At 37.4% G+C, this 13181-nt stretch overlaps 1 protein-coding gene across 1 annotated transcript in view; it reads left to right on the top strand.

Annotated features, from left to right (window-relative positions):
• The window catches only part of LOC115934559 (uncharacterized), a 39388-nt gene extending 26504 nt beyond the window's left edge, over positions 1–12884 (top strand). Inside the window, exon 8 of the mRNA XM_063705960.1 lies at positions 10649–12884. The gene's annotated coding sequence lies outside the window, so the exon portion shown is untranslated. The remainder of the gene's footprint in view (positions 1–10648) is intronic.
• Positions 12885–13181: the final 297 nt, after the last annotated feature.

Below are 13181 nucleotides of genomic sequence, written 5' to 3'. Positions count from 1 at the left end.
AGCAGGTATCATATTTTCCATATGGCCATTTGTAGCAAATCATACATTTCATTTTTGAGAAATGGTATATTTTTCAAAGTATTTTTCTGTGTGTTAATAAAACATGGAGAGAAAGCTGTGATTCTTTCTTTCTATACATGGCAATAAGAGTGTACAATACTCAGTCAGACACGGTGGCTCATGCCTGTAATCCCAGCACTTTAGGAGGCCGAGGCCGGTGGATCATGAGGTCAGGAGTTCAAGACCATCCTGGCTAACATGGTGAAACCCCATCTCTACTAAAAATACAAAAAATTAGCTGGGAATGGTGGCATGCACCTGTAGTCCCAGCTACTCTGGAGGCTGAAGCAGGAGAATTGCTTGAACCCAGGAGGCGAAGTTTGCAGTGAGTCAAGATCGTGCCACTGCACTCCAGTATGGGCAACAGAGTGAGACTCTGTCTCAAAAAAAAAAAAAAAAAAAAAAAAAGAAAACCAGAGTGTACAATACTCAAATATAACTCTGTGATTTCAGACTAAAAAATTGTGTAGCACCTATTTTCAAATATGTCTGTCAGAAGAGAATGATAATACTTTGAACTTCTTTTAAGATTAAGAACATCCCCACATCTTGTACTCTTCTCATTATCAAACATTTATTCAATACCTTATATATGCTGTAAAATAGGGCTGTAAATTTGAATCAATCACAGGTTTTGCTGTCAAGAACTTTGCAAATCAGTAGAAGGAGTAAAGGAAGGGGATTTTTGCAGAAGTGAAGGAAAAGAAGAGAGACTTTATTCTAGAGAAGATATATGAGTGACAGCAGAGAAAATATGAATGTATATGGCCTGTTCATAATACAATCACTAACACTAGTTGATTAGAGCAAATGATTGGTTAAGAAAATATTGAAAAATGCTTATAAAAGTAGATAGACATCAATTACATAAACACCTGAATGCCATAAAAAGGATACCGGATTTGACTGCATTCACAAAATGGTGGAAATAAAATTAAATGAGAAGTTGTTATGCCAAACAATAGCAAAAGTAGCCAAAGCTAAAATTAATTAAATGCTTACCAAGTATTTTACATTAATTGGTTCATTTCATCTTAAGAAAAACACATGAAAAATGCTACTCAATTCTCTTTCCCCTTAAATTCATCCTCTTGACAGTGTTCCATTTACTGGTTTCCTCATTTATATTAGTGAATTTCATTTTTAAACAATTACCAAATTATAGTGAAGTCAGGACCACTTTACAAGAAATTGATCTTTATGCCTAATTATACATAATTGATTTTAGTTAAATGTCCCAAATTACTGTTTCTACTTGAAAGGGCCCTGTTTAGAATCACTGAAGAGTTGCTTGTTTCAGTGGAAACACAGGAAAGTTCTGAAAATTAAACAGAAAGAGAGAGAAAGCCACATTGACATTTGCTGTTCTGTGTCGGTGGTGTAGCTTTTTTTCAGATGAACTCTCTCACTGAAAACTACAAAAGTTCTGTATAAAAACACACAGAAATCTGCACAAAGTCCTTTAAGAACGAACAAAACCAGGCAGAAATAGAATGCATGAGTAAACTCAAAAACTTATCCAAAGAAATTATCTAATCTGAAGAATAGTGAGAGGACCACAAATGGTTGAACTAAAATGAACAGAGCCTCAGTGACCAGTAGGAGAATTCTGAGTCTACCATATGTGTAACTGTAGAAGGAAAGGATAGAGATATTTTGGCAAATAACTCCTTGGCAAATATTTGGCAAATATCAAAAGAGGCTGAATTAAAATTCTGGTAGAATTTTTAAAATAAATTGACAAGTGAATTCTAAGATTTATATGTATATGCAAAGGATCTAGAATAGTCAGAACAATTTTGATAAAGACTAAGAAACTGGAGGATTTGTTTTACAGAACCTCAAGTTTTAATATAAATATACACTATCAGGAGACACTGGTATTGGCCAAGGAAAGAAAAATAGACCAATAGCATAGAATAGAGATTACTGAACTAGACATACACACATATGTGTTTAATTTATTTTTGATAAGATGCCAAGCAAATCTATGGGTAAAAGAAAGAGTTGCCACATGGTGCTGAACTGTATTTCCATATATTAAAAAAAATAAACCAACCTTCCATGAAATGCAAAAATTAACTGAGTGGATAATAAACCTTAACAGAGGGCTAAATAACTGTATGTATTCTAGAAGAACGCATTGAAGAAATTACTTGTGACTTTGGAACATGCAGATGTTTCCTAAAGAAGGCACAACACCTACAAAATGTGTTTTAAAACGATAAATTGATTTTATTAACATTGAAAACTTTTGCTTATCAAAATACATGAAAAAAATAAATAAAAATGTGGCCGGGCACGGTGGCTTACACCTGTAATTCCAGCACTTTGGGAGGCTGAGGCGGGCAGATCATGAGGTCAGGAGACCGAGACCATCCTGGCCAACATGGCGAAACCCTGTCTCTACTAAAAAGACAAGAAAAAAAAATTAGCTGGGCGTGGTGGCGCGTGCCTGTAGTCCCAGCTACTCGGGAGGCTGAGGTAGGAGAATTGCTTGAACCCGGGAGGTGGAGGTCACAGTAAGCCGAGATCATGCCACTGCACTCCAGCCTGGTGACAGAGTAAGTCTCTGTCTCTAAATAAATAAATAAATAAATATCAAAAAAATAAAGAACCAGAACAGAAAAAAAATTATTTGTACTATATGCATACCTGACAAGTGACTTCTATCTAGGACATACACAGTTTGACAGATTAATTTTCCAACTTCTATCAGAATTGAGTCTCAAAATAGGATTAAAGTTCAATTATTAAACATGAAGAAAGTTATATCTGATTTAGCTCCTGCCTGCTTTTCTTTCCATGAACCAAATTCTATTCTTCATAAATTCTACCCACTGGTGAGGATTATGCAAATGGAGAAATATGTACTTTACATTGGAAAATAATCTGTCTACCCTCTGATTTAAACAGCTAACTATTCTAAATGTCTTACACTATTCTCTGCTAGTCAGATTGGATCTCTTGTTATCTGTCCAAAATGATAACTGAAGTTACTGAACTGTAAAATTCCTATGCTATACATTATTAGTTCATGACACATTTTCAAATATGAATGTGATGTAGAAACAGGTGATTGTCAGTTTAACTCTATCTCTAACCCCCTGCCATGTGGAGAATTGAACTAGCCCTCACTCTCATAAGTGGAATTTTAAAAAATAATGTGAGTTACATGAGCTGATAGGCACACATGTATAGTCAATGTTAAGGCTTAGTATTTATGAAATTTGGAATGATAATTTATGGCAAATGTTTAACACATTTAATAATGTAAATACTTTTTAAGGCATTGAATAGGTAGGAGTTCATATAAGTTTACTCTGGGTTGGTTGTTTACTGAACTGTAAACATTTTTTATTCATTGAATGCCATTGCAAAACCTTTTTAACATCACTCATCTTGGGTTCAAACATCCCAGCATCCTTACAAATAAACTTTCCTATCTTGAAACTAAATTTGTTTTTGTTTTTGCTTTAATTTAGTCTTAAACTAAAAACAATGAGTTTATTTTCTGACAATCACCTGTTTCTACATCACATTCATATTTGAAAATGTGTCATGAACTAATAATGTATAGCATAGTAATTTTAACATTTCCTTGCATTGATCAAAAATACACCTTTAAAATTTAGCAATAAATCTTATACAATTACAATAAATCACTTTCTAATGGATGCACAAATCTTATATAACGTTTTCAAATTTGGGATTACAATGAAGAATAAATTTTCATGTGGCTTTAGATTAGATTTTAATTCTTAATTTTACTTTTATAATGTTTGAAAATTAAGTTTGACCTCATGGCTAATTATTCTTAGATATACTCTATTTCACAATATTTGAGATATCTGAAAAATCAAGAATTTGTTTTTCTAAGAGCTCTTTAGTTTTGAAATAGGATTGTCATACTCTACACCATAATTATTTGCAGTCTTAAAGTAAATTTGTATTAGAAGTGGGTTATTAAATTGCTTTAGGTATGACAACTATAGTATTCCAAATGATATGAATTCCAAAATTCTGTTTGGAATGAAATTCAAGAGCAATGAGAATTTGACATAAAGGCTAGTTTTATAATAATCATCGGTTGATAAGGCATTAGAAATATTAATTTTCTTTTTCTTTTTTTATTTTTTTGAGACGGAGTCTTGCTCTGTCGCCCAGGCTGGAGTGCAGTGGGGCGATCTCGGCTCACTGCAAGCTCCACCTCCCAGATTCACACCATTCTCCTGCCTCAGCCTCCCGAGTAGCTGGGACTACGGCGCCCGCCACCACACCCGGCTAATTTTTTGTATTTTTAGTAGAGATGGGGTTTCACTGTGTTAGCCAGGATGGTCTCAATCTCCTGACCTCGTGATCTGCCCACCTCGGCCTCCCAAAGTGCTGGCATTACAGGCGTGAGCCACCGCGCCTGGCCAAAATATTAATTTTCTGTACTTTTACTATGACTCATTGGAACATAATCTCAATTATGAATCCAGATTAATATATAAAATAATACATATTAATATGCACAGTTGATCATTGTGGAAAATATACATATATTTCTGAAGAGTTTTGAAGAAACCAATAATAAAATATTAGAAAATATGTATGAAATAACCAGATAGATGATGTATTAGAAGGAGGAGCAAGTCACGTCTTACATGGATGGCAGCAGGCAAAGACAGAGAGCTTGTGCAGAGGAACTCCTTTTTTAAAACCATCAGATCTCGTGAGACTTATTCACTATCATGAGAATAGCACGGGAAAGACCTGCCCCCATGATTCAATTACCTCCTACCAGGTCCCTCCCACAACATGTGGGAATTCCAGGTGAGACTTGGGTGGGGACACAGTCAAGCCATATCAGATGGATAGATATAGAAATATTTTATACATCTTTTAAATGTTATGCTTCCTGTACACTTTTGGCACAGGCTGTAGGTCTCAAAATAATGCAAAAAATACCCCTATTATAGTTACTGAACCTTCACAGGGTAATCATTCTAGTTTTCTCAGGATAGTACTAGTTTATGCTCATGGAGTAGAAGATAGAATATTGCCGAAGTATCAGTTCTCTCCATTGGAGCCAAACTTGAAGAAGCTGTGTGATAAGACTTAATGGGGAGCTGGGCGCAGTGGCTCACGCCTGTAATCCCAGAACTTTTGGAGGCTGAGGCGGGTGGATCACCTGAGGTCAGGAGTTTGAGACCAGCCTGGCCAACATGGTGGAACCCTCTCTCTATTAAAAATACAAAAATTATCTAGGCATGGTGGCACGCAAGGCAATTATCTATAAACCCTGTGACAAGACTGGTAGCCTCAATTCTCCTCTCATAAGTAACATAAACATAACTCATAATTTCCTGTGGTTCCTACTGACCAAGTTCACTGGCAGCCAGGAAGCCTTGGCTGGAAGAGCAGTATTATTAGTAACCTTCTCTTCATACCAACTGAAATAAGGAGGAATTAGCTAGTTTTTGGCTGCTTGGGTCTTCAAAGTCCTACAAGCTGCCCTCGAATAATTGATATGATACAATTTGCATCTGGAAAGCATTGAAAAAGAGAGGTAGGTTATCACTGGTTACATTACCATATTATCCTCATGTTAAAAAATAATTTTCTGCTTATGTATATCTCTATAGTTCACACTCCTAGAAAAGATGATGGCAGAATTTAAAGCACCAAATGGTGATTTATCAAACCCATCCCTATTTATTTTAACGCAACTATAAATAATAGTACTTGGTTAAAAAATCCAGGACAAATGGTATATATATGTATATATATGTATTTTTATCTGAAAATTGTTCATCACATTCACAAATGAAACTATTTGAAGTAATGTTGCTGCCGTTTCCATGGAAACAGATATGTGGTTGACATTGGCCAATTATTTCTGAGCAATTCATTCCTATAACAATGAAAAAAGGTTTATTTACATTGCATGTCAATATTATAACCATCAATTTTCCCTCAATTCTTTAATAATGAAAATATCAAATTCTGACAAATGTAATTTCAGTTATGAAACCATGTTATATGATGCTGCATTTAAATTGAAATAAAAATTAATTTTGATACTTTACATAAGTTTTTCCTCTTCTGACCCCAGACTATAATATCCAAATATTTTTTCTGGCTAGTGGTATTTGAACTTTATTTAATTTACATAATATTTTAAAATTTTAATTGTTTTTTCATGGTAGATAATATTAATACATGTAAGTACCAGTTTTTCAACATACACTGATAATATTGCAGTGGTAATTTACAAAGTGACACATTCAAATGTGTATTGTGTCTCACCCTTATGCCCTAGCCAAGGGAACAATTCAAAATGAGAAATAGCTGCCTGGATTTTCAGAATATGTGCACAAACTTGCAAATTCAACACTTCTTTGCCCTTGCTGGCATATCAAATTTTCCAAATCTCACTTACACATACTATTGTGGTCCCACTATATCAGTTGACATAGCCTTCCATAACATACTTGTACTGTGCATATTTAATCATCTTATAATACGCTTAGTAGAGGAATGTGCCTTGGAAATCTCAGAGCATAGCAAGTGGACAAATGCTGTTACAAAACAACTGCATGTAATTTGGCAATATGCTTTTTTCCTCAGTTTAATTAAGCTCTTAATTTAATTTATAAGCAGCTTTTGCCATTATCATTGATGTCTTTCCAATTCCTTATATACTGACATCCCTGCCTCACTAATGCGGAACTCTTCTTTCTTCATTTACCTCCAAGCAATCCTAAACATAATGAAAATATAAATAATGAAATTATAAATAAAAATCGTTATGTTTCAAAATGTTTTCCAAACATAAAAACTAAATTAACAGTAGAATGCTCAATAGTCCATGCCCTAATTACCTAATTAAACCTTAGTGAGTTTTATGAGCTAAATTGTGCCCACCCACTCCCACCAAATTCACATGTTGAAGTCCTAACCCTCAGTATCTTAGAGTATCCATATTTGGAGACAACATCTTTAGAGAAGTACACAATTAAGGTTAAATAAGGTCAGTAGGGTGCATCCTAATCCAATGTGACTGGTGTGCTTCTAAGAGGAGAACATTTACACACAGATACATACATTGCTTTCGCACCAGGTAGGTGTACTACAACAGTCTAAGTATTAATGTGGATGAGGGACGTCACTCAGGTATTCTTGCTACGCTAACTTTTGCCAACAGTATGGATGACTTTAAGTGTATACGTAATGACAGGTTATTTACGTCTCTTCTCCAGCTCATTTTTAGGATCTGTCCTCCTTAACCCCCACTTTAGGAATTCAGACCACCTTAATAATAGGTTTGAATTCCTAGCTGGGCACATATGCAGTGGTAGGGCTTTCTTGACACATGCATTCCAGAATAATCTAGTAATTTGCAATTGTTCACCTGTTATGTCCTCTCCTTTTTCAAAAGAGCTACATTCAATGTGGATTTAGATTATGCTAATAAAGACAGCATTCTTACCTGTGTGCAGATCATCTCAAAACAAAATTTTTGGCCAGGCACAGTGGCTCATGCCTGTAATGCCAGCCCTTTGGGAGGCCGAGGTGGGCGGATCACCTGAGGTCACGAGTTGGAGAACAGCCTGGCCAACACGGTGAAACCCTGTCTCTACTTGAAACACAAAAAACAGCTGTGCTTGGTGGCACACGCTTGTAATCCCATCTACTTGGTAGGCTGAGGCAGGAGAATTGCTTGAAACCAGGAGGCGGAGGTTGCAGTGAGCCAAGATCACACCACTGCACTGCAGCCTGGGCAACAGAGCAAGACTCCATCTCAAAAAAAAAAAAAAAAAAAAAAAAAGATTGAGTACATTCATAATGCTGAGTACAATAAATTTCCACAAAACTTATAATGAAATCTGGATCCATATTTCTTCTTGATGGCTTCTCCCGCGTCTTGAGTCCATGATTGACCTTATATTTTATTTCTTCTGCACTCCTGCCTATTCAAGCAATTCATGGCTCTGAAGGAGCGCATTGGCTGGAGATACAGCCTCCTCTTCGTGGGCCTACTACAGTTAAACATTGTCGTCTTCGGAGCACTGCTCAGACCCATCATCATCAGAGGACCAGCGTCACCAAAAATAGTCATCCAGGAAAATCGGAAGCACAGTATATGCTTGAAAATGAGAAAACACGAACCTCAATAGACTCCATTGACTCAGGAGTAGAACTAACTACCTCACCTAAAAATGTGCCTACTCACACTAACCCGGAACTGGAGCCGAAGGCCGACCTGCAGCAGGTCCTGGTGAAGACCAGCCCCAGGCCAAGCAAAAAGAAAGCCCCGCTATTAGACTTCTCCATTTTGAAAGAGAAAAGTTTTATTTGTTATGCATTATTTGGTCTCCTTGCAACACTGTGATTCTTTGCACCTTCCTTGTACATCATTCCTCTGGGCATTAGTCTGGGCATTGACCAGGACAGCGCTGCTTTTTTATTATCTACAATGGCCATTGCAGAAGTTTTCAGGAGGATCGGAGCTGGTTTTGTCCTCAACAGGGAGCCCATTCGTATGATTTACATTGAGCTCATCTGCGTCATCTTATTGACTGTGTCTCTGTTTGCCTTTACTTTTGCTAGGGAATTCTGGGGTCTAATGTCATGTAGCATATTTTTTGGGTTTATGGTTGGAACAATAGGAGGGACCCACATTCCACTGCTTGCTGAGGATGATGTCGTGGGCATTGAGAAGATGTCTTCTGCAGCTGGGGTCTACATCTTCATTCAGAGCATAGCAGGACTGGCTGGACCACCCCTTGCGGGTAATTTAAATACACAAAATACAAAAGCTTGTCTACTTTCCCTTATGAATTGTGCTAGCTTCCTGTTCAAGCCATAAAAAAACTTACTGCTGTTTTATATTTCCATTGAATTTTAGAGCTGCCAGGGATTAGAGATTACTTGAGCCAGCCCTCTTGATTTAAATATGAGGAAACTGGCCAGGCACGGTGGCTCACGCCTGTAATCCCAGCACTTTGGGAGATCAAAACCATCCTGGCTGATACAGTGAAACCCCGTCTCTGCTAAAAATACAAAAAATTAGCTGGCATGTGTGGTGGCGGGCACCTGTAGTCCCAGCTACTCAGGAGGCTGAGGCAGGAGAATGGCGTGAACCCGGGAGGTGGAGCTTGCAGTGAGCCGAGATGATGCCACTGCCCTCCAGCCTGGGCGACAAAGCGAGACTCTGTCTCAAAAATAAATAAATAAATAAGGAAACTGAAGGCCAAAGAATTGAAACCAAAGGTCAGATGGTAAATTAGTGGTTGAATCAGGACTGGAAGCTGTGTCTGCAGTCCAGACTGACCCAGGCTTTTTTTTTTTTTTTTTTTTTTTTTTTTTTTTTTTTTTTTTGAGACGGAGATTCGCTCTGTCACCAGACTGGAGTGCAGTGGCCCGATCTCGGCTCACTGCAACCTCCTCCTTCCGGGTTCATGCCATTCTCCTGCCTCAGCCTTCCAAGTAGCTGGGACTACAGGCGCCCATCACCACGCCCGGCTAAGTTTTGTATTTTTAGTAGAGACGGGGTTTCACTATGTTGGCCAGGATGGTCTTGATTTCTTGACCTCATGATCCGCCCGCCACGGCTTCCCAAAGTACTGGGATTATAGGTGTGAGCCACCGTGCCCGGTCGACCCAGGCTTTTTCTGTCACCTTGCCTTCTCTCATGCTAGACAGGAACGCATGGATTTATCACCTTCAGAGCCCACCTGACTTTTGGAATGACAGAAATATCGGACTTCTGTAAGTCATCTTCCCTTCTTAGGAAAGGTATTTGGGAATAGAAAGCAGCACTCTGTAAATACCTAATTGATTTGTAAAGAATATTTCCTTGTAAGAGGGACATAGGTATGTTTCATAGCTTAGATCCCAAATGGGTCTTTAAAGTGTTGTGATTAGAAATCGTACCCCCTGTCAAAAGATACCTACAGTGGCCAGGCGCAGTGGCTAATGCCTCTAATCCCAACACTTTGGGAGGATGAGGCGGGCAGATCATTTGAGGTCAGGAGTTCCAGACCAGCCTGGCCAACATGGCAAAACCCCGTCTCTACTAAAAATACGAAAAGTAGCCGGGCATGGTGGCAGGCGCCTGTAATCCCAGCTATTCAGGAGGCTGAGGCGGGAGAATCGCTTGAACCTGGGAGGCGGAGGTTGCATTGACCCAAGATCGTGCCATCGCACTCCAGCTGGGGCGACAAGAATAAAACTCAGTCTCAAAACAAACAAACAAATAAACAAACAAAAACCTAAAGTGAACTCAAGTGAAAATAATACAGTTCCTTCCTACCGAAGAATATTACCTTTTCAAAGAAGTATGCATCGAAATGTCCCAGGTTTTAGGTCCTCTGCTAGGACAGGCTTAGCCCAAGAAGAACAAGTATATTGGGTGTTTGTCTCTTTCTCCTCTCCAGCCTAGTAAAGATTTCTGTCCTTAACACCCATTTTTCTTTAGAAACACAAAAGAAAAGAAGGAAGGCAATGAAACTGAGAGGCTTCTGAATGGGATGGTCGCCTGGGTGAGGGGCTTATGTCTAGGAAGGATGCTGTTAACGGACGCCATGCTCTCTTCCAGGTTTGTTGGTGGACCAAAGTAAGATCTACAGCAGGGCCTTCTACTCCTGCGCAGCTGGCATGGCCCTGGCTGCTGTGTGCCTCGCCCTGGTGAGACCGTGTAAGATGGGACTGTGCCAGCGTCATCATTCAGGTGAAACAAAGGTAGTGAGCCATCGTGGGAAGACTTTACAGGACATACCTGAAGACTTTCTGGAAATGGATCTTGCAAAAAATGAGCACAGAGTTCACGTGCAAATGGAGCCGGTATGACACACTTTCTTACAACAACAGCCACTATGTTGGCTGGAGACGGATGGGGTGGGCCCAACAGGGACACAAGGAGGTAGAAGAGCCAACCCCTCTACTCCACTTTCAAAACTACATTTTAAAGCGAATGTGTATGTGAAAAGCACTACCAACATCGCTTTTGTTTTGTTTTGTTTTAAGTTTTCCTTTTTGCTTGTTTTTAAAGCCAAAACAAAAAACAACCAAGCACTCTTCCATATATAAATCTGGTTGTATTCAGTAGCAATACAAAAGATATGTAGAAAGACTCTTTGGTTCACATTCCAATATTAAAATAGTGACACGAACTGGCAAAGTGGTTTTAAAAGCTTTCACATGGGATAAATGATTTTCTTTCTTTCTTTTCTTTCTTTGTATGGTCTTGTCAGAATAAACTACTATCTTCAATAAAACAACATCCAACCCAGGTCATTGAAATGAAACTGACCAGTCAAAAAAAAAAAAAAAAGACTTCAATCATTTAAAAAATTCCTAATTTTCAGAAATATGAATAAATAGTTTTTGTTAAACCCTTTGTAAAATACTGAGGTTCCCATTAACAAATTATGGCCTCTGCTTGCTGGAAATGAAGTATAGTTTAAGAGCAAACATTTTACTAATAAGCAAATTTTAAGTATATATATAACTTGAACTTCATAAATGTGAAGATTACTACTTCTTTTTATGGCCAGTCCTTACCAGAAGTATTTCAATACAGAATATACAAAATGGCATTTCCTGTTGCTTTTAGTTATGCAGAAATATGTGACTGTAGTGTCTTTAATTTAAACCACTATTTATTATTAAGTTATTCTAGGATGATTAATCAAAAGAAATAAAATCTGAGACATAAGCAGCATTTTTACCTCCTTTCTGCAGTCCTTTAAATGCCTCACAGAATATGTCTTATCTTGTAAAAAATACTTTAATAAAAGGCTAAGTTGTCATGATTCTTCCATTTGATTAAGGGCAACATGTGCTATTTAAAGGGGAAAAAATAACAGATAGCAAATCACCTTAGCTTTCAAAAATAATTTGTTTTATCATCTAAGAATACTTGAGGAACTTCTTTGATCAGAATTATATTTCATTGAACTGCTAAAGCATTTCTGATTTAAAGAAAAAACCATCTAATTGTTGAAGCATTTCTGTATTTCACATGGGGGTAACAATTATGTTATAGCGAGTTACAAGTTGCAATTTACATCTTCTATAACACATGACTTGATTGTTCTAAGTTGCCAGAGGTATCGGGTAACTGGTCATTGTTTTTCTGTTGTTGTTGTTGTTGTTTGTTTTATTTTTTATTTTTGGAGTTACACTACATGTATAGTATTGCTCACGTTAGCAGTTTTCTGTAAAGAGGACAAGTGTCAGGATAATAGGTGGACTTTTTACTCACCTATTTTACCGCAATCTCACCCTGCAGGTGACGGTCAATGCTCGCTGCTCCATCTTTACTCATCATTAATGTTAATTTATGACAACTCGGGGGAAAAACATAACAAGCCTAGTTTGGTTACAGGTACACACAAGCTTGAATATTTCTCTGCACTGAAATGAAAAGTGGCATAGTTCATCACCACCTGCTACATTTTGTAGAGCATCTTACCAGCCATAGAAATAGGACAATCTATAAAACTTTGGGGAGGGTGGGGGAGGAAATGACAAAATGTCTGTCAAAAACAGGCATAACCTAAAACAAGGTGGATATAGCAAATCTCTGCCACTGCTTGAGAAGAACTTTGAGCTTGTGGCAGTTTTGCAGACTTACATGACTTCAGCACTTTACAACGTATTTTTTACTATGAATGTTCAATACAATTTAATATTTATAACTGATTTCAGAGGGATCTGCTCCATGTCTATTCTGTTATTTGCATGAAAACAAAATGTATGCCAATTTCAGTATGTCAATAATCAAGGTTTTAAATGTCTGGAAGAAAATAAAAACAAGATTGCTGATTTGTTCTGTATTAGTGACATTCTGGTACTTCTAGATTTGCAATACATTTATGGATTTTTTATTTAAAGATACTGATTTTCTTCTGTTATAAGATTTTTTTATTGACTCTCACAGCATTCAGTATTTGATGCAATTAAAGTTATAAAAACTCACCAAAGATTCACTCCAAATAAATAACTTTTTAACGTTTATCTTCTGCAAAACCTTTTAACTCTACTAGAGATACATAGTTTCCCAAGAAGTGTCTACTGAACTTTTTATTTATTGATATTTACAGTATTTTTTTTTGAGACGGAGTTTC

The sequence above is a fragment of the Gorilla gorilla genome, chromosome 4 (assembly GCF_029281585.2).
Source record: "Gorilla gorilla gorilla isolate KB3781 chromosome 4, NHGRI_mGorGor1-v2.1_pri, whole genome shotgun sequence".
NCBI lineage: Eukaryota > Metazoa > Chordata > Mammalia > Primates > Hominidae > Gorilla > Gorilla gorilla.
This window is presented reverse-complemented; position numbering and strand designations above follow the sequence as displayed.